At 42.8% G+C, this 20160-nt stretch overlaps 1 pseudogene; it reads right to left on the bottom strand.

Annotated features, from left to right (window-relative positions):
* Nucleotides 1-10758: 10758 nt before the first annotated feature.
* LOC148508600 (5S ribosomal RNA) lies at nucleotides 10759-10875 on the bottom strand (annotated as a pseudogene).
* Nucleotides 10876-20160: the final 9285 nt, after the last annotated feature.

Consider the following 20160-nt stretch of genomic DNA (forward strand, 5'->3'; position numbering starts at 1 on the left):
AAATCTCTCTGGTAAAGGTGGCAGCAGTCTTCCCGTGTTTCTGAATGGCAGTCAGGGTGAATGTGATCTGGAAATAGGGTATGGAAAGAACATGCGCCTGATAGTGTAGCAATTCAAAATGTTTTTAGCACGAGCTCGAATATAAATGTGCGTACCAGAAAATAAAACTTTAACGCTTATCTGTGGATCTTTTGCTGAGACCTCATATGGTGGGGTACACTCACAGCTTCAGGGTGACCAGGAACCTTAAATAGGATTGGCTCGCATTGAGCCAAAATAAGCACATATAGTGTAGTAATTTGACGTCTGAATAGAGTGGTGTGATAAATAGTTAAGAATGCGTACCAGAACGTCACTTGAATCACTGCATAAAGTACTAAGTCGCCTCTTCAAACTCCCAAAATGGCCCCAACGTTACGTATGTAAGTGGAGTAGGTCAGCTTTAAAAAAGCAGAAAATGACCCTTACTCAGAGAAGCTTCATCAACAAGGGTTTTTTTTAATGACACTTAGTACATACGGATACAGGGTACACAAAGAGTTAAAAAACACATAAGTAAGATAATGAGGTGCTTATCTGAATAGTCAGCAGTGTGGAGAGGGGCTGGAACAGGGATTCCAACGCGTTTCATCCAAATAGACTTCCTCTGGGGTATGGGTGAACTATTTGGGGTGCCCTTTTTATACTGTAACTGGTAAGGTATTGATTAGCGCCAAAAACGGCGTCTAGCGCTGTTCTGCACATGCGCAGCTGCCCACGCCATCTTGTACAGTAAACTACATATCCCAAGATGCCGCGCGGCAGAACTCACGCATGCGCAGATCGCGGCGGCTGATAAAGAGTGTCTGCCACGATTGCGCTAGCAGAATAAAGTGATGCAGAGATCCTTAGTGTAGAGAAGGCACTCTGCATTAGAGGGGCTATATAACAGGTGTAACCACTGCTGTGAATGTATACATACACGGCGGCAGCCATTTTATTGGTTCCTTCAGATACAATAAGTGAAAAGCGGCCATTTTGTTGGTTACAAATGGCCCTACCATGAGATATAAATCGGCCATTTTGTTGATTTCTCATTATATATCTGAGAATCAACATACAGCAGCATATATCAAATCGATAGTGTTATAAAATACAGCAATGACAAGAAAATATATATAACACAGATACACAACAGTATTTTGAATAAAAACAACATGGACTATAAATTCATAATATTGAATAAAAAAGAAACTAAAATACACATCACTATTAAGAGGATTATTAAAAGTATAGGGTTAAATGGTACTTAAAAGTCATAGAACCATAAAATCCACAGTATAGATTTAAAACAAACCATAAATGCAGCAAAATTGTAAACATCACAGAATAATAAATAATCATAAAAATCATAAAAAGGGTGCAATTTCATAGCTATCGTTAAGGCCCTGAGGTAGAAGAGTATTTAACTCAAAGATCCAGAACATCTCTCTTTGAGACAGTCTATTGGCTAGATCACCACCCAGTTTCACGTGTTCAATACCTCTAAAAAGTAAGTTTTCAGGATTAGCATTATGATGTAACTTGAAGTGTCTGGACACAGAGTGGCTCTCAATTTTATTCTTTATATTTCTGACATGCTCCTGTATTCTGAATTTAAGGTTTCTTTTAGTTTTGCCCACATATTTAAGGCCACACGGGCACTCGAGCAAATAAATTACAGAGCAGGTGTTACAATTAATAAAATGTTTCATGTTATATGTTTTGGAGTTGTCAAAATTAGAGAACTGCCTCCTGTTGGGGTGTAAAAACCTGCACATATTACAGTGTCCACACTTATATGCACCCAGACATTTATTAAGGTCCTGCCTATTGGATTTTGTTGGTTGAAGCATACTAGGAGCTAAAATATGCTTGAGGTTCCTTGCTTTCTTAAAAACAACAGTAGGTTTATTGGGTAAAATTCCTGATAAAATGGGGTCCATCTTTAAGATTCCCCAGTGTTTATTTAGGATCTGTCGAATTCTGCGCACTCCCCTATTAAACTGGGTAATAAAAGGTACTACGTCTTCTTTTTTGGGTCTGGTTTTGTACTTAAGAAGTTCTTTTCAATCCAGATTATCTGTTCTTGAAATTGCCTCTGTTAATAGTGTTTCTGGATAGCCTTGTTCTTTAAATCTTTCTGCATATAAATTAATTTGTTGAGAACAGATCTCTTTATCATTACAATTACGTTTGATACGATGAAATTGTGAATACGGGATGTTGTTCTTCCAACTCATAGTGTGTCCACTTCTATAGTGCAAGTAACTGTTGGTATCGACAGGTTTTATATACGTTCTTGTGGAGATGTTAGTGGTTTTTCCTTCTAGGATGATATCTAAGAACTCGATTTCTGTCTTTAGTAGGTTGGATGTGAACTTCAAATTAAGAACATTAGTATTGATAAAATCCATAAAATTACTAAAATCCCATTCTGGAGAGAGCTGAAGAAGAGGTTATAAAGATAAAAGAAAAGAAATTCTTAAGAGACAGAACAGATTACGAAAACAATAAAATTAAGAACTGGAGTCGCCCTAAAAACTCAAATACTTTAAATCACTGAAATAATGTTAAATATCCGTATAGAGAGTGGAATAAGCCATCTACAAAAACGTACATAGAGCGATCTGGCTTCTACAATCAAAACAAACAAGATGTACCATTAAGGAATAGATTTACTACACTTGAGAGATTAGAGTCTAATAGTGACAGCGATTTTTTATCCCCCACCCCCACGCCCTACCATCGGCGAACACAAAAGAGGATTATGTTCATGGATCAATCAAGGATAGCATCACCCATAAAAAGAAGACTCAGAGGAAGAAGAGCAGGTGGTAGAACGAGAACCCAAAAGAAGAAATCCTTACAGATTATAAAAGATCCCACTACACAGGGGATTTTTAACCTATCAGAACACCAATTAACAGCGGCAGAGGTATCCTTGCTTAGCAAAGGTTTAAACTTTGCACCTAAACAAAAAAACAATAGGTAACAAACTTTTATTGACTTAAACAGGTTTGTAAGAAAACTGACCCTGAAACGACATTTTATTAGGAAAGATACAGCCATTGTATCCAACTATGCTAACACGTCCAAATCAGGTCTGAAACCTACGTCAAAAATTTTTCCCCTGGAATCAAAGAGCAGCAACATTTCCATTTTCTATGATATGGTCAAGAAAGACTTAATAGATTCACAGAAAGAAGTATCCACTAAAAATAATCTTAATCTACAAGAGAGGAAAGCACTTAAAGCCTTGCAGAAAACAGTAACCTAGTATTAAAACAAGCTGATAAGGGAGGAGGTCTAGTGATTATGAATAAAACAGACTACACCAAAGAAGCTGTGCGGCTCTTAGGCGACCTGAATTCATATAAACCATTAACGAAGGATCCCACAGAGGAATATGTTGACCACCTCAGAACGTTATTAGTACAAGGTCTTCACAAAGACATTACTACCAAAAATCCATAAGGATATGAAAAATCCACCCGGCCGGCCCATTATTGCAGGAATTGGTTCTGTGACATCACACGTATCTGAGTATTTGGATATTTTTTTAAACAAATACGTGAAAGAACTTCCATCCTGTTTAAAAGATATGACTAACCTTCTAAATATTTTAGAAGATATCAGTTGGGATGAGAGCTATATGTGGGCCACTATAGACGTTCAATCCCTATATACCTGTATACAGCATCCCAAAGGTATCGAAGCCTGCAAAAAAATTTTAGATGAAGATACTTCCATTAATATTGAACATAAACAATTTATTTGCGATCTGGTTTTATTTATCTTAACACACAATTATTTAAAATTTTTAGATCAGTTCTTTTTACAAATTTGCGGAATGGCGATGGGTACCATTTTTGCGCCCAGTTACGCCAACCTGTGTATGGGCAACTGGGAAGCAGGGCACATATATAATAACAACCCATACAAACCCATGATACACCTATATAAACGTTATATTGATGATATTATTATTATTTGGAAAGGTAACGAACGAGATTTTAGTAATTTTATGGATTTTATCAATACTAATGATTTTAATTTGAAGTTCACATCAACCTACTAAAGACAGAAATCGAGTTCTTAGATGTCATCCTAGAAGGAAAAACCACTAACATCTCCACAAGAACGTATATAAAACCTGTCGATACCAACAGTTACTTGCACTACAGAAGTGGACACACTATGAGTTGGAAGAACAACATCCCGTATTCACAATTTCATCGTATCAAACGTAATTGTAATGATAAAGAGATCTGTTCTCAACAAATTAATTTATATGCAGAAAGATTTAAAGAACAAGGCTATCCAGAAACACTATTAACAGAGGCAATTTCAAGAACAGATAATCTGGATTGAAAAGAACTTCTTAAGTACAAAACCAGACCCAAAAAAGAAGATGTAGTACCTTTTATTACCCAGTTTAGTAGGGAAGAGGGCAGAATTCGACAGATCCTAAATAAACACTGGGGAATCTTAAAGATGGACCCCATTTTATCAGGAATTTTACCCAATAAACCTACTGTTGTTTTTAAGAAAGCAAGGAACCTCAAGCATATTTTAGCTCCTAGTATGCTTCAACCAACAAAATCCAATAGGCAGGACCTTAATAAATGTCTGGGTGCATATAGGTGTGGACACTGTAATATGTGCAGGTTTTTACACCCTAACAGGAGGCAGTTCTCTAATTCTGACAACTCCAAAACATATAACATGAAACATTTTATTAATTGTAACACCTGCTCTGTAATTTATTTGCTCGAGTGCCCGTGTGGCCTTAAATATGTGGGCAAAACTAAAAGAAACCTTAAATTCAGAATACAGGAGCATGTCAGAAATATAAAGAATAAAATTGAGAGCCACTCTGTGTTCAGACACTTCAAGTTACATCATAATGCTAATCCTGAAAACTTACTTTTTAGAGGTATTGAACACATGAAACTGGGTCCGAGAGGTGGTGATCTAGCCAATAGACTGTCTCAAAGAGAGATGTTCTGGATCTTTGAGCTAAATACTCTTCTACCTCAGGGCCTTAACGATAGCTATGAAATTGCACCCTTTTTATGATTTTTTATGATTATTTATTATTCTGTGATGTTTACAATTTTGCTGCATTTATGGTTTGTTTTAAATCTATACTGTGGATTTTATGGTTCTATGACTTTTAAGTACCGTTTAACCCTATACTTTTAATAATCCTCTTAATAGTGATGCGTATTTTAGTTTCTTTTTTATTCAATATTATGAATTTATAGTCCATGTTGTTTTTATTCAAAATACTGTTGTGTATCTGTGTTATATATATTTTATTGTCATTGCTGTATTTTATAACACTATCGATTTGATATATGCTGCTGTATGTTGATTCTCAGATATATAATGAGAAGTCAACAAAATGACCGATTTATGTCTCATGGTAGGGCCATTTGCCACCAACAAAATGGCCACTTTTCACTTATTGTATCTGAAGGAACCAATAAAATGGCCGCCGCCGCGTGTGTGTATACATTCACAGCGGTGGTTACACCTGGTATATAGCCCCGCTAATGCAGAGTGCCTTCTCTACACTAAGGATCTCTGCATCACTTTATTCTGGCGGCAGACACTCTTTATCAGCTGCCGCGATCTGCGCATGCGCGAGTTCTGCCACGCGGCATCTTGGGATATGTAGTTTACTGTACAAGATGGCCGTGGGCAGCTGCGCATGCGCAGAACAGCACTAGATGCCGTTTTTGGTGCTAATCAATACCTTACCAGTTACAGTATAAAAGGGCACCCCAAATAGTTCACCCATACCCCAGAGGAAGTCTATTTGGACAAAACGCATTGGGACCCCTGTTCCAGCCCCTCTCCACACTGCTTATTATTCAGATAAGCACCTCATTATCTTATGTGTTTTTTAACTCTTTGTGTACCCTGTATCCGTATGTACTAAGTGTCATTAAAAAAAACCCTTGTTGATGAAGCTCCTCTGAGTAAGGGTAATTTTCTACTTTTTTAAAGCTGACCTACTCCACTTACATACGTAATGTTGGGGCCATTTTGGGAGTTTGAAGAGGTGACTTAGTACTTTATGCAGTGATTCAAGTGACGTTCTGGTACGCATTCTTAACTATTTATCACACCACTCTATTCGGATGTAAAATTACTACACTATATGTGCTTATTTTGGCGCAATGCGAGCCAATCCTATTTAAGGTTCCTGGTCACTCTGAAGCTGTGAGTGTACCCCACCATATGAGGTCCCAGCAAAAGATCCACAGATAAGCGTTAAAGTTTTATTTTCTGGTACGCACATTTATATTCGAGCACGTGCCAAAAACATTTTGAATTACTACACTGTCAGGCGCATGTTCTTTCCATACACTATTTTATATATATATATATATATATATATATATATACAAAATATGGATGCTTGGCACTCCTGTGTTAATCAGCAACTGTAGCCGGTGACCTTCCTTGTAATAGTACATGCACAAAACCTACAGGTAGATGGGCGGCACTCATGGCTAAAATGTCAGATAATGAAAAAGACACGTTTAGACTAGCGTCATTCAATCAACGTTTCGGAGTATTAGCTCCTTTATCAAGACATAAGAAAATAAGCATGAAACATACCTTTATATCAAGAACACCTCCATGTGTCTCCGTCACCCTTGCAGCCCTGTGGAGTCTGGATGATGTCATCCGACTACGCTACTGCACCCGCTTCTCAGCAGCCAACGGGGTCGCGACACCCATGTGACCCGTCACCATATCAACAATTAAACACTGAAAAAATTTAAACGAACATGTAAAAACAAACAAATAAAAACAAGGGACTATCAAATGAAAAGACAGACAATAGCTATGCATTAATAACTAGTCAAATAGACCAAGAAATGCTATCTTAAACTCTGTATGAATTAAGCTAGTCAGTAAGGCGACACAAAACTGCAAATCAGATAACACCAAGATGAGCTGGATACCATGAAAAAAAAGTTTAACAACTACATCAAATCTGATTTAAAGATAAGAAGCAAAAGAAAGTGTTTCATTCAAGCCAAACGGTTGCACAGTATGTAATAAATGGATCCATTTTGCTTCTCGTTTAAAGTAAGGCTTTGTTACGATCACCACCTCTATGTTGAAATGGTTCATAATCGATCATTTTATATTTGATGGTTGATAGGCCATGACGAAAATGGGATTTTGGTACCTACCGGTAAATCCTTTTCTCTGATTCCACAGGAGACACTGGAGGTGCTTACGACAGGGTATAGAGGCGTGGATAACTGGAGCCGGCACTTTAATTAATTTAGAAGTGTGAAGCTCCTCCCCTCTATGCCCCATCACCCCTCAGTTTAGAAAATGGAAGACTGAGAGGAGATGGAAGAAGGAGGCCCACGGTCGGCACTAACATAAGGCTGATGAATAGTCAGCCGAATGCAACATGCCAAAATCTGCTTAGATGCTGGCCAACCCCTCCGAACAACAACATAGAGGACAAAAAAGCTACTCAGACTACGAAGGGACGCTGTCCTGGCAACATAGATGCGGAAAGCCCTAACCATATCCAAGGTAGAAGAACCACCAGAGTCCTTCACCGACTACTGTACCACAAGAGGCTGATTGAAATGAAAAGCCAACACAACCCTGGAAAGGAAGGCGGTACCGTCCGGAGTTCCACCCTAGGTGGCTATAAGACAGAGCACCCAAATCTGAAAATCTACGAACCGAACCAAGAGTCAGGAGGAGGACAGTCTTTTAATACCGGTGCTTAAGATCAACTTCCTCCAAAGGTTCAAACATGGGCGACTAAAGAAACAGAAGCACCAAGTTTAGATCCCAGGGAGCTATTGGAGGTACAAAAGGGGCCTGCACACGCAAGACCCCTAGATGAAATGTCTGCACCTCAGGAATGAGGGCCAATTTCCCTTGAAAGAAAATGGAAAGGGCACAAACCTGCACCTTTAAAGGTTCCCAGACGAAGGCCAGAATCCAGACTTGTCCGAAGGACAAGCAGAAACGAGACAAACGAAAAGTCCGAGACGGAAGACACCGACCGGAACACCATTTGAGATATAAGCACGCCAGAAGCGATGATAATGCACAGCCAAAACTGGCTTTCTGGCGCGTATCATGGTAGGAATAACCGCGTCTGGGATGCCTCTGCATCCTAGGATATCGGTTTTAAGAGCCACCCCGCGAAATGCAGTTGTGCTAAGTTGGGGTGTATGAAAAGGGGCCCTGCTGTAGAAGATCCGGGTGCAGAGGAAAGGGCCACGAATCATTCGACAATAGGGACCGAAGGTCCGACAACCAACTTCTCCGAAGCCAGATCGGAGCCACGAGAATTACAGAGGCTGTCTCTTGTTTATCCTTTGTAGAAGACGAGGAAGAAGCGGAATAGAAGGAAAAAAGGTAAACGAAGTCGTAGATGCACAGACTTTTCAGAGCGTCTACAGCTTCCGCTTGCGGATCTCGAGTATTGGACACATATACCGGGAGCTGACAATTCAGTCATGACGCCATGAGGTCCACCTGAGGACCTCCCCATCGACGTATCAGCGCGATGGATGAAGCATCCATTCCCCGGGATGGACATCCTGTCGATTTATGTAATCTGCTTCCCATTTGTTCACACCCGGAATGAATACCGCCGACAGGATTACTGACTGGTTCTCGGCCCACCGGAGGATCTGAGTTACTTCTCGCATAGCCATGCGAATCCAAGTTCCTCCTAGGTGGTTGATGTAAGCGACGGCCATCGCGTTGTCGGCCTCAACTCTTACAGGACAAGCCTGTAGAAACTCTATTGTCTCTATCAGAGCATTGTAAATCGCTCTGAGTTCCAACACATTTATGGGCCACGTCTGTTCTAGAGGAGACCATCTACCCTGAAAGTGGAAATCGAGGACTACTGCTTGCCATCCTCGGAGGCAGGCATCCGTGTTACGATGATCCAGTCTCCCACTCCGAATTTCCGGCCCGCTAAAAAATTGGTGGATTGCGTCCATCAGAACAGGGCCACTCTGGTAACCGGGCTCAGACGGATCTGTCGATGTAGAAGCAGATGAGACCCTGATTCCTGTGCTAACAGGTCCAGCTGAAAAACCCTGGAGTGGGGCCGGCCGAACTTCAGTGCCTCAAAGGCAGCTACCATCCTTCCTAAGAGACGCAGACAAAGAAGCATTAACACTTTCCTTATTCTGAGGGCCAGCTGAACTAACAGGATATCCCTGGCCTTGTCTGTTGGAAGAAAATTCCTCTGTGATTCCATATCCAATATCATGCCCAGAAATAGAAGTTTCTGGTACGGATTGAGATTTGACTTCTTGAAGTTGATTATCCAACCGTGTTGGGTTAGAGTGTGATAGGTCAGTAAGGCATATCTAATAGAAGAGATACCGATGGAGCCTTGAGCAACAGATCGTCCAAATAAGGGATTAATCGGGGAGCCGAGGATAACCCGCCTGGTGTGGTTCCCAAATGGGAACAAGGAGATAAGCATCCTTGATATCCAGGGATAATAGGAACTCCCCTGGTTTCAAGCTCACAATGTTCACTCCTGATGACCGAAGGAGAGCGATCATGACTGACATGAGTTTGGACGATACATCTTCAGATACAGGTTTAAAGACTAGAGGCTTAGTATGGGTCTGACCGAACCATCCAGTTTGAGCACTACAAACAGGTTTGAGTAAAAACCCCATACCTCACTAATGCTCCAGAACTGGAAATAGCACAGATGACACCACTAGAGACCTGAGTGCCTCCTGTAGAATTCGTAGTGAAGAACCGAGGTGGAGGGGGGGGGCTTCAAAGTCTATTTGGTACTGTGAATCCATGGTTCTGAAGAGGTCTGGTTCCAAACCTGTTGAAATTCTTGCAAGCGGGCTCCCACCACAGGAGACCCCAGGTGGGACGGAAGACCATCATGCCACCTGTTTCTCAACTGGTTTAGGCTCTGGTCTACGTGGAACCATGTGAGGATGACCTTTAACTCTGCCGCCTCCGGTTGCGTGGGAACTTTCTGGCTCTACCACGAATGGGCTCGAAATGAATGAAACGAAGGTCCAGTATAAGGTCTTCTGGGATCCTGAAATAGCAGACGCAGATATGCGAGCACTAATCTGACTGGTCAGCCCAGCAAACCACAGCCTTGTTAATCGAGGCGGTAAACAAGGGTAGGTCTAAGTTGAGCTACCGCTGCGGTATATATAGATCTTAGTGTTGTCTCCAACCTACGATCCGAAGGGTCCTTAAAAACAGTAGCTCCCGACACCGGAAGTGCTGTTTTCTTAGAGAGACGGGAAAAAGACACATCTATAGAAGGAGGTGTTTCCCACTTCTCCATCATAGATGATGGAAAAGGGAAGCTAGACGGAAACCTACGTGGAATTTGGAACCGCTTATCTGGCTGCATTGCTCAACAGATGCTGTCTTAGAAGTACCGTGCATCGAGGAATTCTTCGACCGACTCTTCTGACTGGAGAACAGGCATTAGAGTACGCTTTTGTGACAATTTCTTTCTTTTTTTTTTTTGGTAGGAAGTGAAGGGTGCACCCATTACCTGACCCAGGGTGTCTGGAGATTTGGTTAACCCAGCTATCCAGGGAGGTTAAGACCTGCGCGCCTCAGCCAACTTTGCTAAGTCTGACACTCCTACCACGTCAGTGGCCCATGGCGGTGTAGGAGAGTTAGTAATCACCATCTGTGGATCCATTGTTAGCGTCACATAACGTACAGCACCTGGTATTCCCAGGCAGTCCCATCCAAGTACTAACCAGGTCTGACCCTGCTTAGCTTCCGAGATCAGACGAGATCGGGCGTGTTCAGGGTGGTGTGGCCGTAGGCTGGACCCCGTGGCATGTGGCTTGGTCTGTTTGTTGTTACACTTAGAACAGACAAACAGCTTTTGAGAAGCCTTGATTCTGTTGAACATGGTACACACAGTCACCCAGAGAAACACAGCATAAAACAGAAAAGACACAGACAAGATAAAAAACAAGAAGGCTGTGGGACACACAGGAGGAGAAAGCCCCCTCCAACAGATCAGACTCCCCTGCACTTACACCTCAGTTACTTACAGCCTCTTTACCAGGATGTAATCAGGAGATGTACTTGTCATGCAGCAGAGGAATGGCAGCAGAGGAGTCCAGCCTTCTGTGTCTCTTACACTGCAATCTTCTTGTAATGGAGATGCAGTATGAGCTGCTGTGTATGAGAGAGCGGCAGCCCCGCTGTTATACAGCCATTGCCGCATAGAGGAGAGAGACCCGCGCTGCCTTTAAGCTCCGCCCCTTCTTTATGCCCTAAAGGGCTATACAAGATGTCTGCCATTAACACGCCTCACCGCTTGTACAGCGGGGAGAGGGAGAGCAGGTGCAGCCATGCGGTAGCACACTTAATTATCTGCCCCAGGCCACTTAATAAGCGGGGAGAGGGAGAGCCGGGTGCTGCGCTGTAGCGCTCAGTATCAGCCCCACGCCTCCTGTAATAGCAGAGGGAGGGAGAGCCGGGTGCCGCGCTGTAGCGCTCAGTATCAGCCCCGCACCTCCTGTAATAGCAGGGGGAGGGAGAGCCGGGTGCAGCGCTGTACCGCTCAGTATCAGCCCCGCGCCTCCTGTAATAGCAGGGGGAGGGAGAGCCGGGTGCCGTGCTGTAGCGCTCAGTATCAGCCCCGCGCCTCCTGTAATAGCAGGGGGAGGCGCGGAGATAAGGAGACTCTGCATAAGCAGCCCCGCGCTGTAAGAGCGGGGTTCAGTGCCTTAACAGCGGGAGGAGGGAGAGTGCACTTAGTCAGCAGAGCAGGGAGCCGTCTGCATTAGCTGCCCAGCACACTAATAACTGTAATAACGCTGGGCAGCGGCGGGAGCGGGAGCCGGGGGATGCACAGGTGGTTACTCACCGCGTGGTCCCCGATGGAAGTCTCTCTGCAGCAGTCAGCACTTCTTTTTCCTGTTGAGAAATGTGCTGTGGCGATAAGGAGCTGCCAGTGCTTTTCATATAAGCGCTGTGCACTCCTTCCTGCCTCCTATAAGGACAGGGCGCCAGGTACCCAGACCCCACCTTTAGAGAGGTGGCGAAGGGTCCCCAAAAGTGTTAAAAGATGTAAAAATAAAGAAAACCTAAATAAATAAAATATATGTGTTGCTGGAGCACAGCAAATGGTGACAAGCTCCTAGCAGCACATTTTCTAAACTGAGGGCTGATGGGGCATAGAGGGGGAGGAGCTTCACACTTCTAAATTAATTAAAGTGCCGGCTCCAGTTATCCACGCTTCTATACCCCAGCGTAAGCATCTCCAGTGTCCCCTAGTGGATGAAAGAGAAAATCTCATGCACTGCATGTGATACAGCCTAGGCACTTGAAATTACCAAAAATCCTGAACATTTTCTGTAACGCAAAACTGGTAATTTCAAGTGCCTAGCCTGTATCACATGCAGTGCATTGGAGACTGGTGACACATTTGTCCATCCTCATTCGGGAAGAAGATTCAGATTAAGCATCCTTTGACATGTACCAGCAAGTATGTCGTTTACTATATCAGATGCCCATGTGGCCTACTATATATAGGCAAGACTATTTGCCAATTCAAGGAACGAATTGCTTTACACCGGTCCGCTATAAGAGCTGCAATTGAGGGCAAAGAATCTGAACAACCGGTAGCCAGGCACCTTTGAGATTTTCGTCACATATTATATCAGAGACTCGCTGGACTGGTACAGACTTTTCCCTAAGTTGGGTGCGCTCCTTCACATCTCCAGTAGAACAATACTAAATAATTCTTCGTAGTTGTAGTAAAAAGATCCACTATTAGCTGGTGGCATGATGCGGATATGTTTCCCGCCGATGGCTCCACCACATTTAGGGAAATTCCATTGCTCTTCATAGTCTTTGGCAACATCTAGCCACTCTTCCACCTTATTAGGAAACTGAAATAATTTTTTTTTTAATTAAATATCAATTGACACATCAATAATTTGTTATCATCCTTTTTTTTACACGGCCTTCACTTTTTATGGAAGAAGGGACATCAGCCATTATTGAGGAGCATTCAGGCACTTTGTCACCATCCTCTGTTCAACCCCCATCCCTAGCACCCAACAATCATCCCAGCAGCCCCTGTGTTTAAGCCCCTCCCCCAGCAGCCAGCAACCAACACAGCAAGCAAATGTCAGCATGAGACGAGGACGCAAAAGGCAGATGCAAGGGGTTAATCAGTCAGAGGTTATGACTCGCCAGCTCCTAGAGTCTGCAAACAGGCTCATGGCAATGGACGAGAATGAGCATGACCATTTGGTGAGTGCCTATGCCAAGAAACTGCGGGACTTGGACCATGCAACCCAGTTCAAAGTGGAGAGGATTATAAATTAGGGGTTTTACAGAGCCAATCTTGGGACACTTTCCCAGCATACCCAGCTGATGGACAAGCCCCCTATGTCCCATACCACTGAGTTTAGGACAATCTACCCCACCCCAATTCCCCCGCTACCTGCAACTGGAAATCTACCCATGGCCTACCCGCAGTATGGTCACTATGAAATGCACCAAAAATTACTCTCTGAGCTACAACAACGTCCACCACCACCATCAACTATGGCAGCAGGAAGCGGGGGCCACTTCCATCACTCCGGTGAGACCCCGTCTCTGTCCCAACCCACTCCCCATGATAGTTCCCAGTTCCCAAATATGTAGCCTTTATTTTTTATACATTTTATATTTTTACTCTTTTATACTTTGACATGTTCTTAAAGTGAATAAGGTTATAGTGTTATATATATTTAAAATAAATTCTTATTATAGTGTCTATGTGTATATATATATACATACATACATACACTGTATATAAATAAATGTCTTGTTATTTATGTTATATAACACTTCATTATTTGTTCATTTAAAATAAGAAATAGATTTCTACTACAGTGTGGTTCATTTGTATTTACCTTCTTATATTGATCGTGCATAACTTCGATGATGGCCTCACAAGTGTCAGGTATGATCTCTCCCAGGGCCTGAGATGAAATTGCAGTGCTGTACAGCAGATCAGCCAGTGTCCTCCCTGTAGCCAGATAGCGTCAGCACACATGGGCCTCCTCATATAGGGGTCCTACCTTCCTATATTCAATTCAATGCATTGTTTCACCCAACAGTTGCCAGTTAAGTCGGCGAATGCCGGTTCTCGCGACTTAACCTGGGTGTTTAGTCGTGAGAACCGGCATTCTCTGACTATAGTGCCGGCCGCGAGGCTGTTAGTGCAGCGCTAAGCCAGACAACAGCCTTTGCGGGCTGCACTTTAGTCTAATTTCTCCTTGCACCCTCAGGAGGGGGCGAGAAGAAATCCTTTAGTTGGACCAAACAGCGTGCTGAACTGAATAGCTCTGGGAGCTCCATCCCCGGGCTTTTCAGCATTGCTCTGAATTGAATCGAGCCCTTTGAGAGGGGTGACCTGCTGGAGAAGCTCCTGGAATGATGGGTCATCCATATGTAAGAAATTCCTGAAATCATCAGGATTGTTCTCCCTTATCTTCTGAACCAGAGGCATTTGGGAGAAGGTGCCTCATCTCTGCAGCCAATCCTTGGTCCAGCAACTCCGATTTTTGCTCCTCTTTTAACTCCTGATAGCTGGCATTATTGTGGCCATAGCAGCAAGAATACAAGCTTGATCCTATCTTTTTCTCATACTCAAACTCTTGATGGGGAAAGAAAAGAGCAAACGTATTCACACCTGAGCACTGGTTCAGAAAATGGCAATGCAATCCCAGGAGGCTTGTTTTGGTCCCATAATCACATCCTTTCCTGCCCATTATGCTAATTTTAGGGACACTCGCTGCGAGTGCAGCGCGGAATAGGGAGAGTGCATACGCTGGTACAATCATTTTCTTTTGATATTTCGACGAAGGCCGCAAGTAGGATTGTGTAGGTGTCTAGGCAAGGATTGGCACTGTGCTCGTGACTTCAGAATGAGAGTGAAGTCGATAGGAACATCACATCGAAAGTGTGATTGTGCAGATGTGTACCCAGCTTTATTCAGAGTCAGACGTAAATAAGAGTGCACAGAGAGGCCCATTGTCGGCGTCTCACATACGCCACTTACGTACAAAGCAAAAACATTGGACACATCAGTCGCACATTGAATCTCTGAGCAAGCCTATGCTGTATTAGCATCTCACATAAGACCCCGGAGCCTCTCCAGCTACACACAAAATTACAGATGCTCACTAGGACACGCCCAGAAAATGGTCCTGACACGCCTGTGTTTTTCTAGCCACCCCCAGTTTCCTCCATTACCTCCACCAAACACTACCAGTCACTAACTTTGCAAAGAAAATCCTCTCTATGACCACTTGGTGCATACACAGTAGCAAAAAAAAAAATCATTCCACAGCATTCAACCTTGACATTGCCTGCATCTCTGACTTATCTGCTGGAAAACATATAATAAAAACTTCCATATGCAATATTATTTTAATCAGACCATATGTAAAAATAAAACAAAGCAAAAAACAGTTAAGACTAAAACTATTAGCAGAAAACAGAAGCAGATGCGCCCAAAAATATAACAGGGGGTGCGGCTTCGCCATGATAGTAAAAAATTTCTTAAAAATCAGGATCAGGTACTAGAATTATTTAATTGCTGCTTGATTGAGCATTAATTTATTACATAATAGGGAATGTTGCAAAAAAAGTAATTATTGTTTTACAATAATGGGGCAGTGAAAAGCCCTCACTTGCCAAACACACCTAATAATGTTTTAAAGCAATCGAATCTGAGAGCAAAGAATTAACAATGACCTGTCAGATAGTTTAACAGATTACTGAAATCACAATGGAAAAAGTATGTTGCAATTCTTCCTGTCTGATGTTGCAACACCTATTTTTTTTTAATATATTTACAGTTATATTTTAACTACAAACATAATCTAAATCAGAGGTAGAATAAATCAACCATCTGTATAAAATAAAAATGAATGCACATCATACTTTGCTTTTAACTTCAGACTTTCATAGCCTGTTGATGGATAGGACACTGCACACTCTGCAACAGATCATTTGCATGTGCACTCCACACTGGATGTGAGGAACATTAGGCACATTTGCTGCCTGGGACCCATGTATAGGCTAAGCTAAAGAGGAACTAAATAAAAAAAAACTTTTTATATGTTACAGTTATGCAATGTCCTAAGTTTGCTTGAATGTCAGGAAACGCTCTATTTCCTCAGAGAGCATTTATAAATGACTTGGTGTACTGCCATATTGCTGTATGAGTCTGGCCCACATCACGATCACTGACTTGCAACAACATATTGCTTTATTAAATGCACTGTTTGCATTTTCTTTTTAAATGTATCTTTAATTGTTTGCACTTCTTCCCCCATGCATCCTTGCCTAATGCTTGCCCTTTGGTCTCCCCATGCATCCTTGCCTAATGTCTGCCCTTTTGTCTCCCCATGCATCATTGCCTAATGTCTGCCCTTTTGTCTCCCCATGCATCCTTGCCTAATGTCTGCCCTTTTATCTCCCCATGCATCCTTGCCTAATGTCTGCCCTTTTGTCTCCCCATGCATCCTTGCCTAATGTCTGCCCTTTGGTCTCCCCATGCATCATTGCTTCATGTCTGCCCTTTTGTCTCCCCATGCATCCTTGCATAATGTCTGCCCTTCTGCATCCTGATGCATCTTTGCTTCATGTCTGCCCTTATGTGTCCCCATGCATCTTAGCTTAATGTCTGCCTTTATGTGTCCCCATGCATCCTATTTCCGTCCTTTTTGTCTCCCTATACATTGTTACTGCCTGCTCCTTTTTATGCTGGGTACGAGGCCGTGCAGAGTGCCACAGTAAGGAGGGTGCCACTATGCACAGCCTGACAGTGACAGTGAGGGGATCCAAGTGAGGGGAGGCAGGCAGCGACCAAGTCATAGGGGGCCCCACACCCACCTGCCAATGCCAGGGCCTCATCAGGTAGAGGCCATGACAGGAGATATTCACAGGAGGCAGCTCCTTCCTGCTGCTCAGTGTTAATTTTGTCAACGAAAATTTTGACTATAAGTAATCATTGACTACATTTTTTGAGGACTAGATTGTAATAATGAAAATTACAGGGAAATCTGGGCCTGATTCAGAGCCGGACGCTATTTGCGCTCGCTTGTTCAGAAAAAGGGGCCGGCTATTTAAATTGAGCGCTCGCTCTTTGCGGTCTGTTGACACCTCTATGTCTGAGCGAGCGAACGAAACATGCGCTCGCTATTTTGTAAAGACGCCCCCTGGCCGATCGCATCCTACGTCATCTCTGCTATTTATTTGATTAATCGAGTACATCGAAAGGCATCTGAACTGCTCGCAGTGCTTGTGGTTGGATTTTCCTACCGCAATCATGCGAACAGTTCAGGCTAAGAAACAACCAGGTGACGTGGTCGATGACGCTGCTTTGTTAATTATGCACACCCTTAAAACGCCCGTTTTGACCATTTGGCACGCCTGCGTTCGGATCACCACTCCCCGTTTTCAAGCACCTTCCCCTGTTACCACCCACAAACGCCTCATCGCTATTTTGCGAGCGCTCGATTTCCGACCGCAATGACTGGTTGGCGCATGCGCATTACGACCCATACGCATATGTGCGAACATCGCTCGGAGCAAACGAGCGGCCGCTTACGAGCAGCTCTGAATCAGGCCCTCTGTATACAATTTTAAATAAGCGACTAAGACTAAAACTAAATTTAAAATACTTGGCAAAATTTTCATAATTAACACTGGTTATAACAAACTTAAGGCATTAATTTGTATAACACATTCTCACTCGGCCTACTGAGCATAGATTACTAAACACATAGTGGCATATTCAATTAGCCACAGGGTTGTCCCCGCGACTAATTGCCGACCTAAATCCCCGTGGCGCGGGGAAAAGCTGTTCAATTAAATAGCCTTTTCCCCGCCCCGTAAAATTGGGACTCACGTGTAAACTGCGAAATCAATGTGTTTTTTTCCCCATGCGCGAGCCCAATTTGATTGTATTAACAAGGATTTTACCTCGCACCACCAAGAGCTGCGAGGTAAAGTCCAACTGCAGGGACTTGCGCACGGGGTCTCGGGGACTCCAACTCGAGGAATACCCGGCAATTGAATAAGACCGGCATGACAATTAGTCGCAGGGACAACCCTGCGGCTAATTGAATATGCCCCATACTGTGGTTACAGGTTTGCTGTCTTTAAGTTCTCAAGGGAATTTTAGAGAGAAGTTCTTCAGTAAAATCCATTGCAGTATCATTAAACTGTTTGCAAAAATTATGACTAAAACATTGATTACATTTAGACTAAAATAAAAACAGGTCCACTGACTATATCTGGACTAAAACAAAGCAAAAAAGAAAGACTAATTGTGACTTTAAACCAACTACAATTTTAAATAAGTGACTAAAGGCCTGATTCAGCAGCGATCGCAAATGCAGCTACGTACACAGATTAAACAGTTGTTAGCCATTGCACATGCGTATAAGCCGTACTGCGCATGCGCTGTGATCACACTGCAATTCCAGATGCACGGAGGAATCCATCGCAGAGTGAGTGACAGGCTTTGAGCTTTTGGGGGTAGTGACGGGGGAGTGGTCTGAAAAACACAGGCATGCCTGTCCGCTTGAATGCCGTTGCTTGGGCGTGCATAAATTAGCCACTGTGATTGTATACGCAGTTTGAGAGCCAACTGCGTGCGAAGAGACTTGCAGTATCTGCGGCAGGTTAGAACTGTTGTAAATGTTGCGTAAGTTATCGATGTGTGTCGATAGTACCGATGTTTACGCAGAAGAGCGACAGTGGACGGATATGAGAAAGCAGCAGTGGGCGTCTTTATGCCGGCTGAGCTTTGGCAAGCATTAGCATATTTTCGCAGCTGCAGGCCCTAAGACTAAAACTAAATTTCAAATCCTTGTCGAAATTAACACTGCTGCTGCTCCATATCAAGGTGAGAGAAGGGGTGAGAATACGGGGAAACACATTGTTTCTCTGTGTGTGTATATATTTATATGTGTGTGTATATATGTATATGTAACCCTTTCTGTATGTGTGTAAATGTATGTCTCTATGTGTAACCCTGCCTATATATTTGTATATGTCTCTATATGTAACCCTTCTTTGTGACTCTATATGTAGCCCTGCTTGTATGTGTATGTCTCTATATGTAACCCTGTTTGTGCTGTATGTGTGTATGTATGTCTATATGTAAAGGTGAGTACACACGGTACGATATTTATGAACGATAAGAACGATATCGTTCAACAATACATCATTCATATCTTTCATTTTTATGCCGTGAACATCCAACGATGTGCGTTCCTGCATGAACAATAACGATATCTATGATCGTCAGTACATGCAGGCCAACTTGCATGATATTGTCAACTTTGCCTGTTCAGAGATAAACAGGATGACTTCACTGAAAGATATCTTTCAAGTCGTTGGTGGTTCAGATTGTACCGTGTGTATGCAGCTTAATGCTGGGTACACACGGAACAATCATAGATCACAATCACACATAGACACATGCATTTACACACAACGATATCGCTGAACGATCTCCCTTTAAAAACCTGCTGAATGAACGATATTGTTCATCCACACACCCAAAAACCGCCAACGACCCATGATCAATGATCGCGGATCCCTATGGAGAGATAACAATATCGTACAGATTGGCATGGATGATGGTCAATATTGTTATAATCCAGCGGGAACGCGCATTGTTGGTCATTCATTGCATACACACGGAACGACATGAACGATATATCGTTGAATAATATCGTTATCGTTCTTATCGCTGAAATATATCGTTCCATGTGTCCGCACCTTAACCCTGTATATGTGTATACATCTCTATATGTAACCTTTCTTTGTAATTCTGTTTGTAACCCTCTGTGAGTATTTCTCTGTATGTAACCCTGTCTGTACTGTATGTGTATGTCTCTATATGTAACTCTATCTGTGTGTGACCTTGCATGTATGTGTGTGTATATGTTTATATGTAATCCTTGTGTCTCTGTATGTATCCCTTTTTTGTATGTGTCTGAATGTATGTCTCTATGTGTAACCTTGCCTATATATGTGTGTATATGTCTCTATATGTAACCCTTCCTTGTGATTCTA

This window comes from Taudactylus pleione, unplaced genomic scaffold (genome assembly GCF_031769625.1).
Source record: "Taudactylus pleione unplaced genomic scaffold, aTauple2 ptg000354l, whole genome shotgun sequence".
Lineage (NCBI taxonomy): Eukaryota > Metazoa > Chordata > Amphibia > Anura > Myobatrachidae > Taudactylus > Taudactylus pleione.